This window comes from Dromaius novaehollandiae, chromosome 1, assembly GCF_036370855.1.
Source record: "Dromaius novaehollandiae isolate bDroNov1 chromosome 1, bDroNov1.hap1, whole genome shotgun sequence".
In the NCBI taxonomy this organism is placed as follows: Eukaryota; Metazoa; Chordata; class Aves; order Casuariiformes; family Dromaiidae; genus Dromaius; species Dromaius novaehollandiae.
Genome location: NC_088098.1, coordinates 45,753,182 through 45,780,522, shown reverse-complemented (window position 1 = coordinate 45,780,522; position 27,341 = coordinate 45,753,182). Strand labels below are relative to the sequence as shown.

Genomic DNA, 27,341 nt, shown 5'->3' with positions numbered 1-27,341 from the left:
ATCAAATCCCCAGAGATTATCTGCAGAGTCAATTAATTTTAGGCAGAGCAGTGTTATCATCTTTAATTTATAGTAACCCAGACCCAGAACATCCGTGTGTAGCATGTAGCCATTATTCAGTCTCAAGTTTCTTCAATAATATTCAAAAGTGGAAGAAAATTATGTTGCTCTCTTTTTCAATTGATGCAATACCTAGGCTGAATATGCTGTGAATATCCCTTGCATGAGAACTAACTACTCTCATATGCATTTTTAGCAATCTCAGTTTGAAAAATAGCCATCTACTTTCTTCTTGAAAAGTTGTGGTGCAAGTATTTACTTGTATTTTTGAAATCTGCCCAACACCACAAGGCCTGAATTTGAAATACAGATTTATTCCTATGAATACAAGATATGATATCGCATTGTAGCCAGTGGACTTTTCCACTGGGGCAGTTCGGTGATCATGTTCCATGGTCTATGATGGTGCTCTGACTTTGCTCAGTCCTTGTAAAAGAGTGTCTCCTCTTGACTGATACTGAAAAATCTTGTCACTACTAGTTTTCCTCTGGCTCATATGAAATGGACTGACTCTTAATAAAAAGTACCTCACAGTCTTAAAAGGAATAGCCTTTACTGAATCTCTCTGGATAGCTTTTTCCTATTACTAAGCAACCATTATTAATATTCTAAAGGATTTAAAAGTGAGCAAATAAAAGGGGGCTGGGTGTCATATTCCTGGATTTCTACATATCTATGTATTGAATAAAGCAAATCTAAATGTCAGATTGAAAGCTAGTCTTTTATATCATAGAGTTCAAGTTCTAATAAACTTTTATTTTCACAGCTGCTTTAATTCCCTTTTATCTGTAAGCTAACATAATCTTCCTCCGTCATTTTATTTACTGATGCCATTTTATGATTGTTCATATCATCTGCATTTAACACAGATCCTGAAAACTTATTTAGCAATTTTTAAAACAAGGTGCCGTAGCAATTATTGTGAATATATCACTGGTTCCAATTTGGGTCTCCTTGGGCATGCAAAACTTCTGCTGAGTTGCAGAGAAGACTTCAGGACTAAGAGGATAAGAGGAAAGAAGAAATGGGCCAGAGGAGGAGAGTGTATTCACATCATCTAGCTTCAGTTAGCTAAGTTAAATCTTTAAGTTAGAAGACTAGATTGCCTAGTTCCTTTTATAGGAAACTAAATATATACCAGAGAAAGAACTGGCTTAGCGTAAGTTTGAGTGGGATTTTAATGTAGGGGCTCTGAACGGCTGATTAGAGGAGCTCCACTAGCTCAGTAACAGAAACCGCCTCCCCCCACGTAGGCACTTACTTGACGTTGGGGCCAGAATGACATGGTATGAATACTGTTTTTTAGAGCATTGAGTCAAAAACAAGCCTATTACAGGGCATTAGCAGGTAAGTCTGTGAAATTAGAATAACTCAAGTGTTCCTTCTATGGCTTGTTTACTTGACTTAGAGAATTGGGCTTGTTTGTGTTTTTGAAGAATGGTGGCAAGGGAAAATGATGCTGTTTCTCTCTGCTGCCATAATCCTTCCTTCTGTCTGACCCACTACGTTCAGACACATCATTTGCCTTTCCCCCTTGTTTTGGCAAGTATTTGGAGCATAAGTGAATTTTTTCCTGGCAGATTTAGGGGCTTTTTGCTTGGAAACTGTAGTGGAGAATGGGAATTAAAGAATCAGAGCAGAGTCTTACATGCTGTAGCCAGTACTCACACTGCAAGCAATGGCCGTTTTGTGAGAGGAAATGCACCTTTTTATCTTAAAGGTCATAGGAGGTGCTGTGTCAAATAAATCACTAAGTTTTGTGGCTCTCCTGTTATTATACATTTTCTTCTGGAGATGCAGAACTCCAGACCGAAAGCCTGACTCTCAACATGTTCCGTGTACTGGTGTCTTGCTGTGAGCATGGGGGATTCACAGGGCTGGGTCCCAACTGCAGGCTAAAATTGGATGGTTTAAAATCAATTCCTCCTTTGCATGCCTTTCAAGTCTAAACAGATTGGAAGCCCTCAGGGTTCTGAATGTGACCTTCTCTGCAAGCACTTTATGAGATTAACTCTCAAAGCACAGCTGGTATCTGTCTCCCGTTATGCTACGTTAGTGATGCCATCAAATTGAATTTGGAGGAGCAGAGATTTCTGCAAGCCTAAACTCAAATCCTACTGAGTAAAGCTTCCTCCAAATTCCTTATGTTTCCTTTCTCTTTATTCAGAGTCCTGCATGGAAAATACCTGTAGAAAGAATCCCAGGTGTTAGTATTTTATACTATATTGCTTGTGGAGGAAAAATATATATTCTTTACAGCAACTCTGGAGAGACTTTAGTTTTTCTCTTACGTACAGTGAGCCTCTCAAAATCATGGTAAAGCAAAGAAGCACATTTTTCCCCAAAATCTGCACAGAGCAATTTTTCTTCAGAGAAATCTGCTTCATAACACTGACAACAGTAACTGAACGGTTGTTAGGAAACAGGATTCAGCAACTAATCTAAAGGAATGAGAAGTAGGAGCTCTCTTCCTGTCGCAGCCTGTGATTAACTGCCAAGATCAATCCATGGGGTTTTCTTTTAAATTGGATTTATTCAAATGTCCACTATATAAACAGCACAGAAAGAATGAAGACTCAGACTTTATTAGTTGTATCACCATTATTGTTTGGCATTTATACAGGCAGTCTGTGGCTGTCAGACCCAAACAAGAACAAAATTACACTTCTGGATTTCATTGGAGTACTACAATTGGCCAATGCCTGGACCAAAATGGAACAAGCCTGAACCAAACTCTTGTCAAGATTTCCCCATTTCAGGGATTGCTGAGGAAGGGAGCTTTAGTCCTGGCTGGCTGCTCCTCAGTGTCCCTCATGATCCTGTTATCTCCCTTGGTGAGCTGCTCCTGCAATGGCAGTAGCTGATTCAAACACTAAAGTAGGCACAGAAAAACTACAGGTCATACGTTCTACTGTTACATCTAGAAACTAAAATGCCTTAGCTGCCTTGCCTATTTGCTAGTTCATTTATATTTGAATATAAGATGACGTGATGACCAAGGAACGTCTGAAAAAAAGACCCAGTATATGAGAGTTTGTGGCCAGCAGTTTTCATCCCATCAAACAAAAAATCAGCAGAGGAGGAAATAAGGAGTAAAGTTTGGACACAGGATTGCAAAAGGTCATGATTTTGAAGAGGAAGTGGTGCTTTTTTAAAATTTTCAAACTGAAAAATCCTTATTTCCTACCTGGATTTTGAATTCAGCAAGGTCCAAATACTGGAAAAAAATCTTTCTTTAAAACTGTATTTCCCCTTGTGCAGTGTAAAACATAATGATTTAAATGGTCCTGATGGAAGCATCATGTGTCTGTTGTTATTCTGTTTTTAGGGCAAGCTCTCTTCAGTTTCATGTAGTCTAAAGGATCCAGACACAACTTCTTGGAACTTCTAAAATCAGAGTAAGATAAATTCTGATCGGCAGTTGAAGCGATACTGGAAAACATGACTAATTAAACACACTATCCTGTAAAGAGGGTGGAGTAGAGCATCTGCTTCAGCCATGTTCCAGTCAAAGCCTCAAATGCAAGCTTGTGTTGCTTAATGCCCTGGAAAATCAAGTGGCTCCTATTTAGATTCAGTAGCCAGTTTTAGCCACCCATATTTAAATGTTTTGCCAAGTAGAAAAAAGTGAGGTCCACCGTAGTTCTGCATGAGCTGTGTTTTTGTTAAATGACCGTGTTAGCTTTATCTGACTAAACCAGCTTTCTCCCGTATTCCAATTACTCTGATGAAGAAGGAAGGGGGAATAGCAAAGTGATAATCTCTGCTATTACAGGAGTAACACTTCAGTTTCTCTTTGAAAATAGAAATAAAAGAAGTATCTTTGGGAACAGAAAGGAAAAAAGCCTGGAAACTTCCAGAGAAACCCACATAGCCATTAACAGTCTTGGGCCAGGAACTTTCTGATAAATTCTGTTTATAATGTTCTTATAATACGGGACATGTGACAGAGCAAATGAATGACTGCACTGGAGAAAAAGGACAATCAGCAAGGATGTAAAATTATACTTGGCACATTTTCTTTTGCCTCAGAGCTTACTAGAAAACCAGTCTTTCATTTTAGCATAAACCCAAGTCCAGTTTTTTTAGAGTCTTTAGGATTTGTGGCTGGTTGTTAAATGCGGATAAAAAGGAACTTTTAAACGCAGTACACAGTTATGTTTCCAAAATCTACATGAGGCTGCGAATTGTTTGCTTTCCTGGGGCAGGGGAGAGGAAAAATAATTAAGGTGAATATTTTGTTTCTTGCATTTATATTCTACAGTAATAAAAGATTCTAGATCAAAGAAGTTCTTTGTTAAGAATCTCCAAGTCAAGCCTCAACTAAGGACAAGTCCAAATGGGATCCTTTTGATCTTTTTCCATCTCATTCTTGAAAGGTATGCTCTGTGTACTTTCCATCATATGAGCCTCGCTGGTGATAGATGTTCCCCACTTTCAAATAGTGACTGACCAGTCCCTCTTGGGGCCAAATACAGTATCAATGTCTTTGAAGGGAGGGTGTACATGTTCAGTAACCTTCACCATTCTTGCCTTTAGAAAGCCAGCACTCTGGAGAAACAACAAACTTTAACCTTTAAAGGGCCCTAAAGAGCCTTTAACTCTACAACGTGGATTACTGAAGCCAGACCACTGGGCTGACCAACCATTTGTTTTAAACATTGCTGTGGAATATCTGTAGCCTTTCTTTATCTGCAGCTGGAGTTCTGTGGATTGACTACTCAAAGAGAGATTGGTGATCAGGATATTTCTCTACTCTCTGAACTTTCCTCAAGGTATTTATACTGGGCTGTGGAATGTTTATTGCTTTCATATTACAAACAAAAACAAAACCAAAATCAATGTTATGTGAACGATTTAACTGCAAAAGTATTTTATGTTTACTGCAGTTAAGTTGTAATTAGAGTTTCAGCAGAAATTTTCAAATACCCAATTGTAATCAAGGAAAAAAGTAAAACCAGATAGAAGGCAGGGGCAGAAATACACAGGCAGGGCTCTTGTTCCCATGCAGGAAATCTGAAAAAAAAAAAAAAAGCTACCATAGCACTGTGGCAGCTCCATGTTACTGTTGAAACTTCTGAGTGTAGCCCTGCAAAAGATGGGCAGGGAACACCTTTTGTTATTTATTTTTTCAGTTTGCCATTTCACAGTAAGCAGAGACTTCATTGTTATAAGAGAATTAAAAGTAAAAGATTTAGATAGAAAGGAGCTTGTAGAGCAGTGACACTTACAACACAAATCTGTCTTCAAACAGCAAAGCTTCTGACAGACCAGTTTGTCTCCACGATACTGGAGGTGGCTTTCTGAAGGAGCCTGAGGTGCCACACTTGTGAAATCATAATATCAGGTCCTGCTCTTTTGCAGCAAGGTTTTCATTATCTCTCCCAAAAATGAGATCACATCCACAGGGGAGAGAAGCCAGGATACATTGTCCATGACATGAATGATTGGCTGAATTACAGCGCATGAGGGAGTGAGGGAATGAGGCTTCAGAATGTATACTATTTATTTTAAAAACTGCCCGTGCAGAACTACCTTTACCAGATAGAGTTGTGTCCCCTGATAAGCGAACAGAACCTCTGCTCTCAGACATCACTGGGAACATCTGTCAAACTGCAGAGGCAAACAGGCCATAACCAGCTGCAGAACTGCTTTTGATTAAGCTCAGTGCAAGACGATGTGGAAGAGAATTTCTCTTTTCCTGATGTATGAAGATGCACTGATTCAGCAATAATTGAACCCTAAACACTTCATAAACTTCTTCTGGGAGGAGCTGCAAGAAATGCCAGCAAAGTCATCTGTGAGTCATTAAGAAGAGAGAGGCCTCTATTGAGGCCGGTCTTCCCAGCCTCAGATCGCAAAGGAAGGCAGTGTGGTATTTGGCATAAACATGTCATATTGTGAGTCTGCTGAAGGTAGTTGTTATGAAACAATAGCATTGTCTCTTCTGATGTGGTCTAAGATTTCTTAATCAAAGACACTGTCTTCTAACAGCTCTTTTACCCATTACATTATAACTGTTTTTAAAGTGCTTATGTTAGAAATGCAGGACTGCATTTACATTGCTGTCCTGTGACTGCCAGAGCCCTCAAGTGCTTTATTATAGTAGACTATGAGTTTTTCTGTAGCTAAGGTAGAGAATTACTTATTGTTCACCAGCTTTTTATCCTGTAAACTCAAGTCCTTGCTTATATTGCCTCAAATTGTATCTGCCTCCTGATAGTGCAGGATTGGGTTTATGGCCCAAACCTCCAGCCCAAAGAGCAAGAATATCTTGAGATACAGCTTTCTGAAAAAAACATCATTTCTTAGACGAAATCCACTGCTGTGTGCATGTGTGTACAGCTGTGTGGATCTCCATGGACGAGTCGCAAAGCCTGCCTTCACTCCTGCCTCTCAGTCATTCAGTGCAAATCTGCCATTTTTATGGGGAACAAAAATCCAAAGACATGTTTTGAAAGAGAGAGAGAGAGAGAGAGAGAGAGTGAAAGAGATTAGTCTCCGCATAGAGGTATGCCTAACTGTTAGGCACCAGATGCAGTAGAGTGAGCATCGGCAGGCAGAATATCCCAGCTAGTATCAGAATATCCCAGCTAGTATCTATCCATGAGACAGGGGTTATGTGAATTTAATTGCTCGAGGAAACATTCTTGTTGCTGATTCCATGTCACACCCAAAGCAATGTGAATCTGAACCTTGCTCTTGGCTGATATTTGAGAAAGGTCTGCAGGCATTTTACTAAAATCCATCTCTGCCAAAGGAGTGTATATATATGGAAGAAATATAATCAGAATATACTAGCTAACCAGAAGCCAGCTGTGAAGGGAAAAGAAAGTGCAACATGTGCATGCTGCCTGGGAAATGATGGGGGAAAGTGAGGTAGCGGCTTTGGGGAAGAGGGAGAGACTGTGCAGAGAGGTAGAGGGGAATAAAAGGAATGAGAAGTTATGGAGCTTAGGGCAGAGAAAGAACTGGGAATGCAAGAGAGCAGAAGAAGGCAGGAAGCTGGCTGGGGAGATGGGGGGATGTAAGAAATGGCTGGGGCCAAAGATCACTTTGCTCTTTCTTCACAGATGTGTTCTCGGTCACCGAGCCCGGGTCATGGGTCGATGAGGCCCTCCTCCTGTCTCCAGTTTAGTCAGAAACTTCAGCTAGGGAAAAGCAAAGAGACAAAGATCATATGGATTTAATCCTCATAAAAGCAAGTTATTTAAAAGGTCTATACCTTATACCTCAAGCGTGCTGGTGGCCTGGCTAGCCTATGAGGAAGGGGGGATATGTTAGAGGTGCATGGACTAGATAGACCAAGCACAGAGGAAACTGACTGAAAAAGAGTCAGGAATTCATTTCAGCGATATCCTAGAGATGATCCTAGAGATGCTTGAATGACAACTCCCTAACAAGGGAGAACTTTGAAACTGCTGTTGGTGATACCCCACAACCGAGGGCATTAAAAAGAACAAGCCCTTGTTTATGTGCTAGCTGCCTTCCACAAAGCTAATTGCTTAAAGAAGAGGGATGGAGAGAATGAATTGAAAAAAATAGGTAAATTGCAGGTAACTTGTGGGGAGGGAAGGAAAGGGAAAGAAGGAGAGAGACCATATGCCTGTGTTTTCCCTACCATGTATTTTTTTTCAGTCTGGAAACATCTAGACAGATCTTGAAGATTTTCTAGATTTGTCCCACACTAGCAGCTGTCTGATAGCACTAACAGATGAGATGTTATTGCTCTTGGTCCAAAGCTCCAATCAGATTGCTGTACATCCCAAAGTCTCAGGCATGTCCCTAAGCAACTGCATGATTCACCATACCTACATGGATCTGAGAAGCTCTGGATCCAATGTGTGTGTTGCAAAGGTCAACTGAGTATGCTCAATATGTTTGTCCTGAAATTGTTAAATTTGCTATGCACAGAACAATAGTATTAAGTGTGTGTAGTAAGTAGGTCCAATGATTCCTGGGTGCACCACAGAACACAAATGCCTATATTTCAGTACAGGAAATCCTGGAGAGGAGTTTGGTAGCCTCACACGGCAGGTTTCTTTCAAGTGTTTGAATTTGCTATAGCTACTACTTTATATAAGTATTTCTGAAAAAATAGGTTATATCTGTAATTTTTCTCAGAAACTACAAAACCTAGGCATGTCCCTGTGATCTTACACTCATGCCCCAGTAAAAAATGTACTGGAAGATGTAGGAGCTGTTAGGACTCCCAACAGCAACCATGTGGCTTAGAAGGAGAAACATTAGATTAGCAGCCTGACCTCTGAAGAAACAGGAAATTAAGCCTGAAGGAAGGCACTTACACACTGGGCAAAACAGGTTATTCTCTTTCAGTGAGAATAAGGATTTTTCCTCTAGTTCACTGAATGCTCTGGGGTGGAAGAGTGCTCATCCCACTGGTGCCGTTAACCTCTGTACTTTCTTTTTCATGAGGCAATGAGACGGAAGCTTTATTAAGAACATTCATGAAGTTTTCTGGATCACGTGCCTCCTTCCCTTGGAAAACCCTTGATATTACTAGTACATTATCCTAGGCACTTCCTTCTAGCACTTAACATAACCATATGTAGCTAAAAAATGGCAATAAGACCTCCTTGCCATCCTGGTGTTCACAGCTTGCGATGGATTTGGAAACACACTTCTCTTCAGAGTTGGGGGAGCTCTTTTCCCTCTCACCCCAGGCTGATCTGGGGCCAAGAGGCCAGCACTGTTGCTGTCACTGCTGCCCCAACGATAGCCATTGACAACGGCAAGATGCAGCATGGGGCACGACGGGAGAGCTGTGCGGCTCCACGCTGCAATGCCCATCCGCTACGAGGCCCCACTTTGCTCTGAAAAATTAAGACTGCCCACTGCGATATTTTGGAGATGCTGCACGCTGTGTTGTGGATTGACAGAGACAGTTTTATTGTAAGCTGCCATCTTCAAAAATCGCACAGCAGGCTTGGCTGGGAAGAGCGTTGCATTTGCGAGCAACCAACTGTAGTGAGATGCGAGGGGCTCCATATAAGGGCTTCTGCCTGTTCTTGCCGAGATGGACACACATGCCATTTGCTGCACATGATTTCTGGACAAGTGCAGGAAGAAAAAACAGAGAAAGGAGAACTCAGATGGGAAAAATCACACATTTTGATTAGGATTCTGAGAAAGCAAAGGCTCTGTGTTTTCAGTGCAGCTAATCCATAACATCAGTCACAACATCAGTAACACACCACCCTCTGCGAAGCAAAATGAGCAGCTGGGCTGCTCCCGTGTGGAGTGACCCCTTGCAAATACTGAATAAGTAACTTTCTGTAGCCTGTGAAGAATCAGGGCAGATTGGAGAGGAATCTAGGAGATGCTCCACCATGTCATTTTCCCGCTCTCAGAGATAAGTTTCCATTACTTTGTGCAACTGAAATTTTATGGAGAGCTGTGGAGAGAGAGAGAAGAATCTGGGAAGAGAGATTATTTTTCAGTGTACTGAACATGGTATTTCCAGAGTTCCCTGTGTATGTTCACCGTCTACCAGTCAGAGACTAGCTACAGCACTTACACCCTTGACATGTGAAAGCTTTTTCGGTCATATCACGGTACAAAACACCTCCCTGAAATCTTCTGTCAGTTACCTTGCAGTATTTTGTATTGCCTTGTTATTCGTAGTATACAGATAATAGAAGCTCAGTGCTGGATTTCAACGTTAAGCCTGTAAGCTGGTCTGTGGTTTCCTACTAAAAAGACATTTGGAAAATAAGACCAGTGTGGAAAAGCTGAGAGCGCTGGGTTTGTTTAGTCTGGAACTGAGGATTTGAAAAGGCAAATGATAACAGTTTTCAGGTATGCAAAGAGAGTTATACAGAAGACAGTGACTGATTGGATTCCAGGATTACTGGGAATAGGACATGCAGAAACTGGCTTATTTTGCAGCAAGAGGGATAGATTTAGATCACACATTACCTGAGCACTGGTGCAGTTGCTTAGAGAAACTGTGGAATTCCTTTCATCATCCAACATCTATTCTTTCAAATGCACAGATGTCTGTATGTCATGATCTAGTTATGGAACAAGGGGCTGGGCTGAATACCTGACCTCTTGGGGCTCCTTCCAGCCACACTCTTCTGTGATGTCTCTGCCCTAAGAAAAGAAATAACTGCCTTTATTTAACATTCTGTTTTATTTGTAGAGCTTACAAGAAAAGTTTTTCTGGGTTCTGTAGAAAGCTATCTGCCTTGATAACCCAGCGGAGAAAGGAAAGGTAGTGGGAGAAGAGGAAGTGAGTGAGCAAGAGGGAATCATTTAAAAACCTGCCCCCCAGACAAATGTAGCTTATGAAACTGGGTTACCAGGACAGTTGCTGAAACCTGCCAATGTTGCAAGATGGGTGTCTCTAAAACTGTCTTTCTACTTGTGCTGGCATCTTTCAGCCATGGAGACTTGATATTAATATGAGATTGAGAGCTGAAGGGGTGAAGGGATTGGGGACCATGATATCCAAAGCAGGCAGGGTTAAGTTGTTAAGAGGTTGTCAGCAGGACGGTAGCAGCACCCCAGTTTTCCATAGCATATGAAGGTGTTTTGGGTTAGCACTTTTCTTCTTACATGCCACCTGCTGCTCCAAGCAGGCCCCATTTTGATCATTTGACCATTTCTTCATGTTCTGAAATCCTGCAAGGCCTCTGTGGAAAAGCCCTAAGTATTTTCTTTTCTTAAAGGCTCTACATCTAGTCAGGGTAGAAGTCCATAGGATCCTCCTGTGGTGGTTTCCTCAGGATGCTCCTGAGGACAACCAGTGCTGTGGCCATGCTGTCACGATAATGAGTTACAGGGTGGTATGGGTGACAGGGTGGTATGGGTGACATGCACTGGATAAAGACAGAGTGACTCAACCCAAACATTTTTGTGGTGCGGAAGTCCTGGTATAAGTTTCTGGAAACTCCTTTTTCCCCATGCTGATGGTGGCTCTGCATTTCTCAATCTTGCACAGAAATGGAAATTCCAAAATCCTCATGGAAAGGTTTTGCTTGTGGTCTATGACCAAGCCATAGACATAAAGTACTGGAAATATTGTGAGAGCATTTTACCCATCAGCTTGGCAAAGAGTAGCAATATTTATTTATTTATTTATTGCCTAGACTGGCTTAAGCTTTTAAGCGGTAAGCACCAGGACTTCCCAGACATTTATTTATAGTATTTCTTCTATTTCATAAACAAGAAAGTTTATAATTGTGCTTGCCAGTATATCCTTCTGCAGTGTGTGCTGGTTCTCTTGAGAAATGACTAAATAAATCATCTCCCAAAATTTCTGAGCTAGTTTTGTCTCCTACTCTGTTGTGAATGAAAAGTTGTTTCTTTCTTTTTTCTTTTTTTTTTTTTTCTTTTTTTTTTTTTTTTGGAGAGGCCCTGTCCTCCTTTTGGAGATTTTTTCATCAGTGAAAATTGTTCATATACTATTTAGTTTATGCTTTCTTAGTTTGCATTGCTCCTGTGTTCAGGAGAATTGAATCTGGGACTTATTGTTGCACTGTTGTCCCAAAGTACTTTTGGCTAAATTTAGACTTGTGAAACTTCTCTAGTGGTAAAAAAGGACCCAGTGCTTCAGATTTAGGGAGGAGTAAGAGATTTCTTAGTTTCTTTACTTTGCCAAGAGTGTCTAGGATTACTGATGTGCCCCAAAACAAAAGTAATTTAGATAAAATACTCTCCTGTGTTGAATTTGGCCCAGCATACCTTATGGCTGAGCTTTGCATTCACTGCATTGCCAGGTAGGGAGGGAGAGTGGCAGGATAAGAAGAATGCAAAAGAGAGTTTGAGCTCCTGTTTGTTTTTCAAAATGATGTCTTTGAAACTTGAGTCTGCATTTCCCTTTCTTTGCTCTTGTGTGGTATCAGCCATCTTACGGTCATATTCTTGAGAAGGGCAATGATACTTTTTCCTTTAAAATTTAACAAGAAGAAATTCAAATGTTATCAGTAGCACACCACAATGAAATATGTAGTTTCTACAAGACATTTATAGATGCATTTGCTTTTTGGGTATTCTTTCTAAATTAATTTTGACATATATTATGAACAAAATGTCAGTCTTTCATTTAAGGCTTGGACATCTAACCATCTATGGTACTCATAGGCAATATGGTTGCTAGTTAGGTGCTCACATATAAAATTGTGACACATTTTAAACTTTCAAAATTGACAGTGTTGGATTTCCTCTCACCCTTAATATCTATTGATTCACGGGTTCGTCTATTAATTTCTTGTTTGCCTCTGTTTAGAAACAGGTTTGGAGTCTAAGCAGCTTTGCATTTTTTATCAAGGCCTCTGAATTAGTCTGGATTCTTGGCTCCACCCAGCTTTTATCACTGCCTCCTGTATTTATATAGTTACTGTCTGTGTTCCCAAGGCATTGAATAGACCAATCACTCCAGTTAATGCTCTCTTCTCTGCCACTATGTGCAAAAGAGAGGAAAGGAGGACTTGTTGGTAGTGAAATAGGTTTGACAACAGTTCTCAAATGTGTGAGGGATAAGAATAGCAGCATGAACCTTTGAAGGACAGTGGAGTGACACCTGGAATATGCTACTTGTTCCCTTTCACCCCCTGCTCAGCTGCCAGCACAATTGGACCCTTCAGGAGTATTATGAGACTCAACTTCTCAGTTGTCATAAAAGAAATGGCCTCATAAAAGGTAGGCAGCTTTCTGCCAGGTATTCAGTTGTCTCAGAAGCTCAATCATTTCTGGTTAGAACTTCCTTCTGGAATGGCATTAGTGACTCTCTTTGCTTTTAAACCCATAGCTACCATGGTTTAACTCTGAAGCTATCCCTGAATATAGAATGGTTCTGGATTCTTCATTGTTGGAGATATTTGAACCCAGCTGGACATAGCCATGAGCAATCTGTTGTAGCTGACCCTGCTTTGAGCAAGGGGGATGAGCTAAATGATCTCCCAAGGTCCCTGCCAATCTCAACCATTCTGTGGTTCTGTGAAAACATGCTCAGTGATTTTCTTCCCCTCCTGACAAAGCTTTCTGTTCTTTTCTCTGCCTAGAATTTGGGATGCTCAGTGGAACTTCTCTGGTGGTTATCCTCTATATTTAGCTTGGCCTTTGCTATTCTATTTATTTCCTCATTCTAGCTGCATAACAAATGTTATGCGCAAATTTAGATGCCACTGTTTTATTACTTTGCTGTTTTCTCTAAAAACATTTTTTTATTCCATGAAGTCTGACCAGTTAACCAATATTCGTGGCTTTGCATAGTTTTGGGGTTTTTTTTTTCCCCACAATAAGGTGAACATGAGACAGAATTTTTGTTAACACAGTCTAGTTTACTTACAACATACGAATACCAAGAACTGTTGGTTGGAAAAGAAGAGGTAGAAGGAGACTATTTCCCTGCTAACAATTTCTGAGTTTTCATCTCTCTCTTTTAGCACCTTCTCAGGGCCACGCTTGTTTCTCTTACTGCTTCCAGTCTCTAATTTCGTTTTGCTTCTGACAAGGGAGCCAGTTTCAACCAAAGAATCCCCCTGTACTCTCATCAGTTTGTAGAGGCAACTCCACCCATGTTACTCAGCCTCTGCTGAGACATTGCCCACATGTGGAGCTCTGGCTCGGAGGGTGCCAGCTGTCTTATTCTCAATAGGCGCTCAACAGCTTCTTCCATCTGGCCAGAATGAGGAACAATTCTCATATTTATGGCTTACAAACACATTCGCCGGCAGCTCCCCTGACATCTTTGTGATTATTGTAAGAAAGATGTAGATTAGGCTGACAGATATAAAGCTGATATAAATTTAGCTCCAAGAGAGATGTTCATAGCGCTTTACTTTCAAATGGAAAAAGTTAAACATTTTCAATTCATGCACAGCTGATGAATGAATATCACCTCTGACCCCGCCTAAAGCAAACACCACCAACAACCAGTCATGTAAAAAAACACACAAAAAATAGCTATACTTGTTCAGGAGATGTCATTGTGTGAATTAGAAAACGGCACACACATTTCACAGATGAAAAGAAAAAAAAAGTGATAATTAAACATCCTAGTTTGGACATCAGGGTTCTTGAAGCCATGCTGAGTGCCAACAATAAGAAAATCTCCTGGGCTGATATTCTCGTCTTGTATCTGGGCGGAAACAGCTGTCATTATAGGCATTGTATTGTTACTATGGATCATGAAAGGAATAAACAAACTCTGAAGAAAGATTGAGTCTCTCACTGTTTGGAAAACTGCTGAGCTTTCCTTTTCTCCCAAATATAATTAAATCAGCAAAACACCATTAGTTTGAAAAAGATCCCATTTTTTTGGAAGTAATTTCACATAGCACCACAGTGACACCTCACCATGAGGTCCAAAATGCCAGAAAAGAGGTCTGTTGACCTTTCCAAGCAGAAAGAAAATACACTTCCAGCTGACACATATACCCCCATCCCACCACACGTAGTGTGTGTTCTCATCTCTGTTAGGAACATTCAGACAAACCTATTATATTCATGGGACACATTTATGCAGGCTCTGAACCACCAAGATCTTTACTTTTAAAATTAGCCTGAATTACTTCCTGGGGTAGATGAGGCACAGTATTCTTCTTTCCCACATAAGTCACCACATATGCAAAACATCACGGGAGGTTCCTTCCTTTCTTCAAGATGACTTTCTCTGCCTCCCCACATCAGTTTGGCTATACCAGCTCTTCTAAAGAACTCCACATGTTGATGAATAAACTGTCATTTCCCACTTGTAATAAGATTATTTAGTCCTCGGGAACAGATTTATTAGCTATGATTATTTTATGTCTGATCACAGCCCTGCTTGCCATAAAGAAAATGAACAGGGATGGATTGCATTTGAGACCTTGAGGTACTAAATATTTGGATTAGGACTAGGTAGACTTTATTACTTGGAAGGAAAGCAAAAGGAAACAATAAAAAGACAGAGGGGGTGGGCTTTTTTATAAACCTAGGCTAATAAATATGAAGAGTCTTTCAATGGACTTTCCGCATGTCTCAGAGCTTTTACACAGGCCGAATACACCTTCACCATACTAGTCCAGCAAAGATGTCATCTGTTATGAATAAATGATGGGTGGGAACAGCAAAATGCAATGTAGGGAATAAACTACAGCACCGGAATAAACAGGCCTGATAGTAACTGTGTAGTGAGAGAGAAACTTTGTGTGATGTAGAAACCACATTTATACCAGATGGATGGGCAGCTGTCCTGGATGGGAAGGGCTATGATGGAGCCCAGCTGTAACTGCTACTTTTCCAAGCATCAACCATACAGGAGATTATTTTGGGAAAAATAAAATCCAGGTGCTGCTTCCTCCCTTCCCACTCACCTTCCAGGATGAAGCTTAGATGGAGGATGCAGTCAGAGGCTCCAGCTGCAGGGGCAATTCCAGATGTAGCCAGACCAGGGAGAGTCCTTTGGGCATTTGGAAAACTTCCTACCTAGGGCAGGTTTGGACCTTTCATTACCATGCACTGATTCCAGTCCCTTCTTCCTGGACTCTATTCCTGATACTCTCTTCACCTTAATCTAATCCCCAGCTGTCTCCCCTACTGCCTTCTCCCCTTACCCTGTTTCATCATCCCCTGTTCCTTTCAATGTTCCCACTCCTTACTTTTCCCTCTACTTAATATTCCCACCAAAGTACCCCCCATCTCCCTGATCATAACATTGGCATGAGGTCTGCTGCCGTTCCACTGTTCATGCTTGCTGCATGTTAGACTCATCCTTGAGTCTATCATGCCTATCTAAGTAGAATTTTTTTGCAGCAAGCTGCAGCAGTAATTCTTCCACGGCTGCCTCCTAATTTGGTGCTGAGGCATAGTCATTCTCCTTATGATTGCTAACACATAAGTAAACACAAAGTCAATCTTTTTTCCAGTCCCAGAATTCCATTGGGTGTCTTATTGCATGGCCAGTGAATTGGAGGAGATGACATAATAGAAAGGGTCATTTTCCAATCGTATTTCTTAATGTAGAAATTCACTTTCCACTGTTTCCCTTCTCTTAGTACAATTCATTGATGTTGCTGCAGTTTTGGAAAATTAGTCCTAGAAGATACCATCTAATTCAGAAACTCCTACTGGACTGGTAGAAGTGGTATATTTGAATATAATCAAATGATCTGTACATATATTTTAACAGTGGAAACCTTGTTTTGGTGATGACTTCACTCCTACAGGACAGTCTAGCAATATTCCCTGTTTTCACGGGAGGGATATGCTAAGCAAAAGATCCAGGCAACGCTATTGGGATTTATAGCACTCACTAGCTGAAACCTCTCTCACAGAACACTTCTGTTGCCAAACTACATGTGGAAAGCAATATAGTGCTGCACTATTATAGTGCCTGGTATATTTGATACTATCACGTCAATTCAATACAGTAGTATATTTAAGATTAGAACTAGACCTGAACTGGCAAAATGGACAGTTTGGGTCATTCTACCAGACCCCAACAAATAACACATTTTTATTGTCCAAAAAAAAAGCCAAGCCTTAACTCAGCATAGCTGAAGAACACTTGGAAGACAGGTGGTTTTACGCATCTTGGGAATGAGAGCTCAATCCTGCTCTGTTGTGGGTGCCTTCAGTCATTCCTACCCATGGTTCAAACTGTGGTTTTCCACAGGCATTTTCCATGGACCTCTGGCACTTTAGACTGTCTATCCAGAGCCATGCAAAGATGCAGAGTATGGTATAAGTCTTTCATTTCTGGAATGAATATGAGATATTTATTTCTAGTTCAGTGCTCCTGCAATATAGATTCTGCAATACAGTACCTGTAAGTACCATGCATTGCATACTTTTGTATGGGCTCTTTACTTCACAAAAGTTTCTAAGAATACAGCATGTGCAGTGGAGGCATTAAAATTGTGTCTAATTATGGCAAGACTTTAATTAACTTGCAGCTGTTAGGAACCAGGACACAAAATAACAATTATTCAAAGGTGTTTGATATGAAAACAAAATTAGCCAATGTCAATCAAAAGCACTAGTGCCCTGCAGCAAGAGAACTGGAGATGGTGTGCATTTTGGTTTCACTCAGGGTTCCTTTCCACCTTTTTCTGCTCCATTGAAACTTTGCTCACCAAAATCTCTGACAACTTTCTCTTAGTGAACCTCTGCTTAATCATGTCATGTTTGTCATTCCTGCTTTCTTAATCCCCTTCTTTTATTGCTTCTCCTCATTTGCATAGTGTTTTCATTTCTCTTTAGCTGATGGCCCAGTTGCTGTTCTTCAGAAGTACTTCCTTGTTTCCATTGTTTTGGTCTGTGAGTGTCTCTTGTATGACTCTTTGTCTTTTTATTCTTATCCTTGGTATTACTCACCAATATGAAATTATCATATGTTACTACTAAGTAATATTATTATTTTTATTATTTGTGTTATGGTAGTACTTAGGAGCCTTGATCACAGGTTATGACACATTAATGTAGTTCCTGTGCAAATTCACCACCAAAAGATGATTCCTACTCCAAAAAATTTAGAAGTGTAAGAGTAGAGACAACCTAGGAAAGTAAGTCACAGATTTGAGAGGGAAGATGGAGAAAAGGAAGGAAGAAAGGAGGGAGGGAGGAAAAGAGGGAAGGAAGAAAGGAAAGCACAAGAGCTGTACTGTCTCAATTCTTTATCTGCATCTGCAGCTCTGGCCTATGCCTTTATAATCAGTTTCATTAATCACTATTCCTTTATATTAAAGGGTTGCTATCATCTTAAATGATGAAACCTGAGTTCCTTAGTTTTTCCACATCTGTTCTTTTTAGAGTCTGCTAGGACTCACATCAGCTCCTGAAAATGCCCAAATGCAACATCTCTAACATGTTACTCTCTTCCAAAAGCCAGACTGTGAATGATTTATCCATGTATAGTGTTTGTGGCTAAATTCTTTTTCTAGCATGCTTAAACCTAAGATAATGTAATCGATATAATCAAATTTTCCATGTAGAAACACATCCACTTTTAGGCTGTGAATGATTCCTAACGTTTAAAACTAATGAGGCAACTACTGAAAATTATCCTGCAGCTATGGCTGAGAAAGTTGATTTTTGTACACGTGGACATGGCAGATGGGAATTCCAGAGATTCATGAAAACAAAATTCCAGGTTTGAATGACAGCCAGGTTGTGAATTAATGCAAAGAACATGGGCTAAATTGAGTGGCATGTATGCTTTTTTGATTAAACTGGAATATCAGAAGCAATCTTGTTTTTCTTTAGGAAAATAGGGTTAAGTTTCGTCCTACTCATTTTTAATTAACAGTGACAGGATGTAGAGAGCATTAAAGAGATTTGTTCAGTGCCAAAAATCTTCATAGGGTGCTCAGGGTCTACACTTTGAGAAGTTTCAACAGAAATGGATAGCATTAAGGGCAAAGTTTACTGAGGGAACACGAGTATAGATTCATGAGATGCTGGCCACAGCTGCAAAACCGGCATGGGAAGTTCCCACTCCTTTTGTACTACCACTGGTCTTTAATTCCTGTCCAGTGACACAGTTTACTGTGTCCTCAGCTGTAGAGTTATAACTGGTCATAGTGTTAAACTGTCAAATGGCTCACTGAAATTATCACAAACAACTTTTCATAAACGAGAAAGTGCTTTTGTTCCTCATCCTGACTGCACCAGTAGTCTTTGGAGTGCCGAGGAGTAAATGCAGGATACTTTCACATTTTTCAGCTGGTTTTCCTGCCATGGCTGGTGCCTTACCTGACTATAGATGAATATTTAGAGAGAGAGAGAGAAATGGTACACTATGTTAACAAAGGAACTAAAGATGCTAGTAAATGCAAGAAGACTGAATATTGCTGAGCAAACCAACAACCTGCTCCTTCAAACAATTTAGCAAGGGTGGAATTTCTAGCTGACAGGAAGAAAAATTGTACTTGGTGATATAATAAGATCTAAATTAATTAAAATGCAAGGAGAAAATCAGTAATGACTGTGTGATTGTCTGCCTGCTTATAAATTTTTTCCTTATTTTCCCTCCTCCATTTTTCCGAGTTCCTGCACACTCCCTGGCATCATTGTTTGGAAACATTATAAATGGATTTTTAATACGGAATAGAGATCTCTGACACTGAAATGTAACATTCTTCTTGTAACAAATGTTCTGAAGCACATGTCTCCTAGTCATTTTGACAATCCTACGTGTGAAAGAGGGCAGTATATATGATTCCTGCTATGCGCCTGGAGGAATGAGGCAAGGGACGTAAACAGGACTGCATTTTCAGAGGGTTTACTAATGTTGGATGTTTTTGCTTAATTTGTTAATCCTTCTCGCTCAACAAAGTCGAGCATCCTCAAGTCCTGTGAAGGCAGCTGGTAGTCATAAATGATTAGCACCTTGGAAATTCTTGTCTTTAAATATCTAACAACTACCTGCATTCAGTAAAGTACTTGAATACGAGGGTCCGAGGCTTAGTGTAGCTCACTGGAGTACTTTCATCCTCTTTAGAGGACACACTTCACTGCTAGGAGCTCACAGCATTTCTTCACATCTTCCAAGAGCCCTGAGAAAAATAAACTTTGCTATTTTGAGACCAAGCAAGTGGGAATTCCTCAGTTTCTGCTTCCCCCCAACCCCCCAAGGGCTTTTCTTACTCTCTTTTGATACTTTAGCCTTACCATTATTTCTCAATGGTTCTCCATCAGAAACCTCCTTTCCTTTTAGAACTTGCAGTCCAGTAACAGCATATAAACAAACAGTAAAAGAGAGGGAGTTCCTAAAAACAGTAACAGACACCTCCCTCTTTGTCTTCAGTATAAAAAAGCCTGCAAACCCAGCTGGCTTTGATGTTAGTACAGCATCTGAACGACGGTGCTATTTAACTTTTTAAGAGTCAAAATGATGTATAAGCAGTGAGAACGGTCTGTTTTTCACTTGGCATTGGGCAATACAGGTGTTACAAAAAGCTTGTGCCACTGCTGCTCTCTTTCATGGACTTTCTCCCTTCACAAGTCTACTGACCAGCTTGAGATCTGACTACGAATATGCAGGAATCAGCTGAAATTTTCATTTGAAACAACCTTTGTGTCCAAAGATATCATGTTACTCCTTAGAGAGTGTTTTCCCAGATGCTCTTCAAATTACAGCTGCTCAGACAATCCTCCTAGATCTAAGTCATTCAAAACAATGAATATTGTACTCATGCTATTGAGGCACAAAATGTCTTCATACTTCATCAGGAAATATTTTAAACCAATAAACAGGCAGGCAGAACATTCACAATTAGGGTTGCCAATTTGTCCTCAGTTCACATATTTTTTAAACAAAATAGTATGCTGTTTTTCTGAAAAGAAGAAGAAGAAAAAAAAACATGAGGCCTGAGATCAGATGCAAAGGAAACTGAAGATCGTTCTCCTGGAAGAGAGTAGGGGGGTTAATGGAGCTGTTGTCACTGCTGCTGGCTTTCCCCTCCTCTTGCAGTCTCAGAAAATGCCCTCAGCCTTATGCCGAAAGAAGCACTTTTGCTGTCAGAAAGATGTTTAATAAATTTGTTTCCACAGGAATACAACTTTGGTCTCCATTTAAGCAGCAAATTCAGTCTGTCAGGTTTGGGGAGTAGCGCTGTTATCTTGGCTTCTTTTTTGGTAGGGAAGAAATTGAACCTCTGGCCATTACACTCACTTGGAGCATAACATGAACCCAAGAATGGCTTCACTACATTAACTGCTATTAATGCTCCTCAGTTGCATAACATAAGTATCAAATGTTGGCCTTAAAGAGACAATATTCATTTGAAATCTGTTCAGCCTTCAAGAAGTCAAAGTAAGTGTCAGTCCTCTAACAGTTTTTGTAGCTTTTCGATTTTTAATTTTTTGTTTCTCATTTCCTATATTTGAAAAATAAAATTATTCCATTTCTCATAGCAGTATAGATCAATGAAAAGTTGCCTGCATATGCACTGGAAAAGGTGAAATTATAACATTTTGAGCTTAGTGATACAGAGCTCTGATTCACTAATCAGTATCAAAGGTGGTTGGCATAAATTATGAAATAGGTCACTTCCTATGGCATCAATCTTAAAAATGGCAAAATGGGGCAGACCTCTACATCCATGGAGAGCCCAAGGTCCACTGCTGACATATGCATGTGTGTAGCAATGACTCCTCATGTGAAAAGAGGACAAGGGCACATCTCTATACTTCTGTCTTTAATTTAAACTTCATGTTTCTTTTTGTTGTAGAAATTGAACTATAAGTTCCTGCCTGCAGTTATCTTTATATTATACTCTCTCTCACAAAAATTGTTTTATTCTGCAAAATACTTAAGCAACTGTCGTAGTACTAGTCATACTTTATGACTCTCAGTACTAAAAAGGAGTAAAACTGTCTTTCAGTTACCTTCTGTGAATAGTTCCCAATTTTTAGCTTTACTCTTAGATTGTCAGCTATCTGTTCCCTATATAGTTTTAAAGTAGCATACAGAAATTCGAACACAATTTATGGCTGTCTAGTAAACCCAAACACTTCCCTTTTGTGGCTGTTTTCAAATGATGCTTATGCAGGTTCAGTAGGTTTAACAGCAAAACATTTCCAGAGGAAGTTTTCAGAGACACCAGTGCTGTTATAAAGGTGTTAGCCCAGACATCTAGCTATCTGTAAGACTTATCAGCAGAACTTTTCTAGACACATAATGTATGTGATGAAATCCATCTGAATGCTTTGTAGCCTATCATTTGGCTTTCCTTACTGTTCGGATTTTTATTCATTGGATGGCCTATGGAAATAGGCTATCACTCTAAAGTAGTTGTAAAGAAACTTCATAATTGCCTGGAAAATGGGAATTAGTCTCTAATTGTTCAGGTGCACCTTGCACAGGTGAATAGACTCCAGAGAACGTGGGATCGTAACCCAGATCAATCCCAGCATTGTGGCCTCTTTTGCAAGTGGCCATGACAGGAGTTGTGAACCCCACAGGTGCTGCAGTCCATCCTCCTTCTGCAGCCACAGCGGTCTCCCAGGCAGACCTCAGGCAGCCTGCCTCGAGGATATGTATGTGCTCCTGTCGTGTCCTGCCAAGCGGGTAGCAAAGTTGCTGGGAGAGCCCAGGCGTACGACGTTGGCATTGCTTTTGGGAGCAGCCACCAGCTGAGCCTAGGGCTGGACTTCTATGTTCACTGTTTGTCCAGCCAGGAAATACAGTTTTTAGGAGACATCAGGCCGCCCCTCAAAAAACTCAGTGTTTTCCTTTTGGAAACATTGCCACTTCAACTTTCACCATTTCATAAAGGCTTTGGAATAAACTAGAAAAAAAAATTGTGACTGGCCAAATTTTATCAAAATTACAATGATGCGGCCACAGTATTCTGAAGAACAATTTTTCATTTCTCAGGTAAAATAAAGGGAAATAATCCATTGAATGGTGTACTCAGCTGTTAGAAAATCATCAGGAAGCACCAGAAATATGCCCTGAATATCAGATTCAAACAGGTTTGCATTGTTATTCAAACTCTAAGTCACATGTGAAGTAGTCCAGACTAATTAACCAACCACAGAAACATAGGATAGGGAGCATATGTCTAGGCAGCAATTCTGCAGAAAAGAATGAGTCCTCCCTGTCATGCTATAGCAGAAAAGGAAAAAAATATATATTCTGGGATATGTATACAGGAGTACTGCCTGTGAGATATATGAAATAATTCTTATAATCTACAGATTTAGTGATCATTGGAACAGCATCAGCTGGAGCCTGGTTTTGGGCACCGCATTTTAATAAATATGGACAAGTAGAAAAGAGGTCAGAAGACAACACTGAGGAAGATCAGAGAACAAGAAATCATGGTCTGCGGGGGAACACTGGCAGAACCGGGGGCTAGAAAAGAAAGAACTGCACAGGTAAAGGTGTACAAACTATTGAGATTACAAAATGAACCATCTCATCTCCTTTACTGTCGTGCCTAGAACAAGGGTGAACGCCTTAATGGCAGCAAGAAAGTTTCAGGGTAGGTAGTAGGAAAAATTGCTTTCCTGCGTGAGGAAACATCACCTCGTGGCTACAGGAAGAGCTGCAGAACCTCCATCACGGACCGTCTCTAGGAGCTGGCTGGGCAAACGCGTAGGGAGCGACAAGGGCACAACTCACTCCACCCAGCACTTTTGGGCTGAAATGGACTTCTTTTGCAATCCCTCCCAACTGTATGTTTCTATGCCTCTGTGTTGTTAGCCTTAATCCAGGAATCATTGTACAGAAGACATGGATGATTACTAAGTGAATTTTTTTTTTTATTTAAGAAATAACTTCAAAGAATAAGGTATAAAGAAAAATTTTGTATGATTGGGAGCTTGGGGTTATGTTTTGCTGCCTGGAACAGAAAGGTTTTTCTGAGTTTGCTGCAGGTGCCGTAACTTCTTGGCCTCTTCTCTGTTAGCTATTGAGCTTAAGAAAAAAACATTTCAGGAGTTTGGTCCTGTGGGATTGTTTATTAATGAGAAAAAAAAATGTTCACAATTAGAGTTCAGACAATATATCTGACAATTTTTTTATGTTTTAGATATTTCTTCTACTAGAAAAGAAAATCATTTCCTGTTTCCAATTTCAATTCCATACTTCTTGGATGTGTCTACAAGGTGTATCAAGAAATATGACTGTACATGTCCTGACCAGCAGGTTAGCTAATATTTATGATTTGTGTGTTGGCTAATATTTATGGCTATCTTATAGTGTATAATTTTAACCCAGAATAATGCAAGCAATAATTTATCTGTGGATCTGGGAGACTGCTTATCTTTATGAATCATATCCAAAATCCCAAACAGCTGTAAGAAAATTTGGTAAATGCAAGGTCGTTTCTAAGAAAAAAGACAGCACTTGTCCATGGAAATCTATTTATGAAAACATGAGTGAGCTGGAAATTTCACACACCTGCTGTATGTAAAAAGTTTAAACTGGAAGGAGGTCTGAGTTATCACTACATTCATATACATATGAGGGTGAAATATTTTCAAGTGTTCAAGCAAGGTGTAAATCATGTTCCTTTTGATTTCTGTGTTTACTTTCAATGAATATATGTACATGTGAAAGCTCTTTCACATGAATGTTTGAATGTTTCCTCTAATAATTTCTCAGCTCTTTGCTCAGAGGAAATTACAACAAATATCAGTACATTTTAAAATCACTGTTTATGAACAATTCAAAGGCAGAAATGGTCCATTTTTGAAAGACAGGTTGCTTGCTAAGAATAAGTCACTCAAGTTCAGGATTTCTGCAGTTTTGTAGTTGCTGGTTTTATCTATATCCCTATACTTTCTTGAGTGCTGCTAATTGCAAATTAATGACATATTTCAGAAAGATTGCTTGGATGGAACATAAAAATCAGTCTTCTAAATGTTGCTTAAATACATGTCATTTTAATATTAATATTTGTATTAGAGCACCTAGAGACCTGAACTGAACAAGAAGTCATATTTTCTTGTTAGTAGACAAATACCTTTTAATACAGACTTCAAGTCAAAGAGTCAGAGGTTTTATAATCTCAAACATCCTATTCTTTTGACGTTTCAGATAACAGAAATATGTTTTCTGGCATACAAACCTATCCTTCTTGATATTTAGAAATACTCCAAGTACATTAGAAACCTGTAAATGGCATTATTAGCAAAGAGGAAAGTTGCCAAGACACTGGTGTGTTCTATTTGGCGCTGAACATTAATTCACCAGCAGTGCCTGATACTCTTCCTACTCTGATATCCTGCATGTGTGTAGCAATAAAATAAAACTTGGCAGTAACGACTGCAAAGCAATATATTACATGATATTTCTCAAGTATCCCTACATGAAGAATGTAAGGCCTATTCTATGCCAAGGAAGGATAAAGTATTAAATACAGGAATGAAACCTGAGAACTGTCTGGTTACTTTTCCCGTAACGTTTTATTCATACGTGATTTCACAGTAGTTTAAATTTTCTAACTCATGTCCCAACTTACATACTTGTGTCCAGATACGTGGTCTCATTTCAGAGGCGCTGAATTCCCGTATCTATCTCCCACTAAGCAAACATAATTGAGCTGATACACAAAACTGACCTATTTACTTATGGTCAAATCCAACATCCACTGAAGTTAAGGAAAAAAAGTCCCTTGTGTGAAGTAAGATGAAGGACTTTGCTTCATCCTTTAGCTTTAGGCACCCACTAAAATAAAATTTTGTCCAAAGAACCTTTCAAATGTCCAAAGGGAATTTGGCAAAAAAGTTTGGTTTTGAAGGAAAATGTTTATTTCTGAACATTGACATTTATTCTGGAAAATATGTTTCTAAGTCTATTCTATCTTAATAGTAGTTGATAAAGGACAGTGGCAAAAAAATATAAAAAATATTTCTTATTCAGAATAGTACATAGAATTTTCCTTCCAAACTATCTGGGAGAAGCATTTGTTATTTTGCAATGTTTTATCATGAGGCAAAAGAGGAATAGCTGGAGGATAATGAAAATGCCTTTTAATAAATGCACTATGATTGTACAATATTGTTATTCAAACTACTTTCATATCTCAGCCTTTTAAATCAGGCAGTTTTCTCACAGCCTCCTTATATAATCTATTTACACTGTGACTGCCTGGGCTGTGAATGATATTTATTTTACTTTTATATCATACTGGGAAGTGATCATTGCCCTCTTTTAAGCAAGCATTTAGAACTTGCTGCTTTTTGTGAAAAAAGAAGGAGTTTTCTCTTAAATTATATGCAAAGCTGGCTGAATTTCTAGGAGAAAAACCCACTTATTGAATAACTTGCCCCACAGAGCAGCGCTACTTGTTAAGTAAAGCAATTGGTTAAATAATGCAATAATATTTGAGCAACAAAGCTTATTAAAAAAACAGAATCAAAACAAAACCTAGTACATGTATTTGCCCACTCATAGCTGCCTTTGGCAGCTAATTTATAAGTACCCCTTTGCCTTGTGCTTCCCTCTGGATGCATCCTAGGTGAACTAACCAAGCTTTCTGACTTCCTTGTGAAAATCCTTACTCTTCTGCCCTTATCCTACTCCACATGATCTTAAAACTACACCAGGGCAGCCCAGCTGAAATATGTAGATTAAGCCCAGTCCTGCAGTGGCAGCTTAGCACCCTGATTTCTTGTGCCAGAACTGAAATGCTTTCAATGGCCTTTATGCAGTATATAAGCCTAAAAGGAGTTTAGCTCAGAATTATGTCATTTCAGTGTTCAATCCACCTATAACTTGGAAATAAAAGAGCCCACTTTTTTAAATTAAGAAGCTTTGAACATAAGATTTGCCTTGCAACGGTATAGCTTCCTTTCTCTAGAAGAGACTGAAGAAATTTCTCAGCATGAGAGAAAAACAAAAAGAATTATAGCCCTGTGGGAGTGTTCAAGTGTACATATTTCTTAAATCTGGTTGGTGAATAATGGGAAAAGATGTCAGAAAAATATATGTGCTAGGAGAAGAAATCTTTAAGTGATTCAGTCTAGCAAGCAATAGGTGTAACTTGAATTTTAATCTTTCTCCACCTAGCATTTTCATGCCCTCCTTTTCTGTCTTACGTTCTGTCTTTCTTTATTTTTCCCCTTTAATTTATTCAATGGTTCTAATTATTCACATTCAATCATATATGAGTGGCATATTTTTTCACGGAAGATGCTCACTCACAGCTATCATCCATTATTTATAGAATTATGTAGTAGAGAATAAACTTCTTAGATATCCAAGGAATACACATTTTTGCATACTGGAATGTCTTCCATTTAGTAGCCTTTAATAGAGAAAACAATGAATTTAACTACTTTGCCTTTTCCATATCCACCCTCCAAGAATGGCTTTCGAAAGTAAATATCTGGACTGCAAATGCTCTCTTCAGTGCCAGAAAAAAAGCCTAGTGTGTCTGTACAACTCTACAGTCCTGCTGAACTGCAATTTTAAAGTTGCCTGGCTATTCTTTTGTGCCAACAAATCATATCACTGTGCATCCCAGTATTAATATGTTCCTTCAGTAACTGGTTCACATGAAATGGGTGGCTATAAAATTTGCATCCACATTTTTATTGTACCAATAAAGAGAAAAGCCCAGGCTCAATTGCATAGAAAATTTACAACATAATTTCATATTTCAGATGCATGTGAAAAGAATAATTTGGATCAAACAAGACAAGCCAAGGGATTTCTCTGAAATAATATGCACTTTAAATTATCAAATATTTACAAATGATCTCTGCAAGGCTGCAAAAAAATAAATCAAGTAAATTTAGATGATTGTTGTAAACCCAGTTATATTAGATTGAATATAGGCTCATATTAAATTTTAATCCCTAATATTTACACCAGA

General features: G+C 39.4%; 1 long non-coding RNA gene across 3 annotated transcripts in view; it reads right to left on the bottom strand.

The window, feature by feature from the left end:
* Positions 1–2,610: 2,610 nt before the first annotated feature.
* Positions 2,611–27,341, bottom strand: part of LOC112985488 (uncharacterized) — a 39,098-nt gene continuing 14,367 nt past the window's right edge. The window contains exons 1-4 of one of the 3 annotated variants that reach the window (XR_010388711.1): positions 15,384–15,488; positions 11,770–11,974; positions 10,000–10,176; positions 2,611–9,130 (exon numbers count right to left, since the gene is read on the bottom strand). This is a non-coding gene — a long non-coding RNA (uncharacterized LOC112985488). Of the gene's footprint in view, positions 9,131–9,999; positions 10,177–11,769; positions 11,975–15,383; positions 15,489–27,341 lie in introns of those variants that run through there. The other 2 variants (XR_010388709.1, XR_010388708.1) reach the window with 2 other exon arrangements.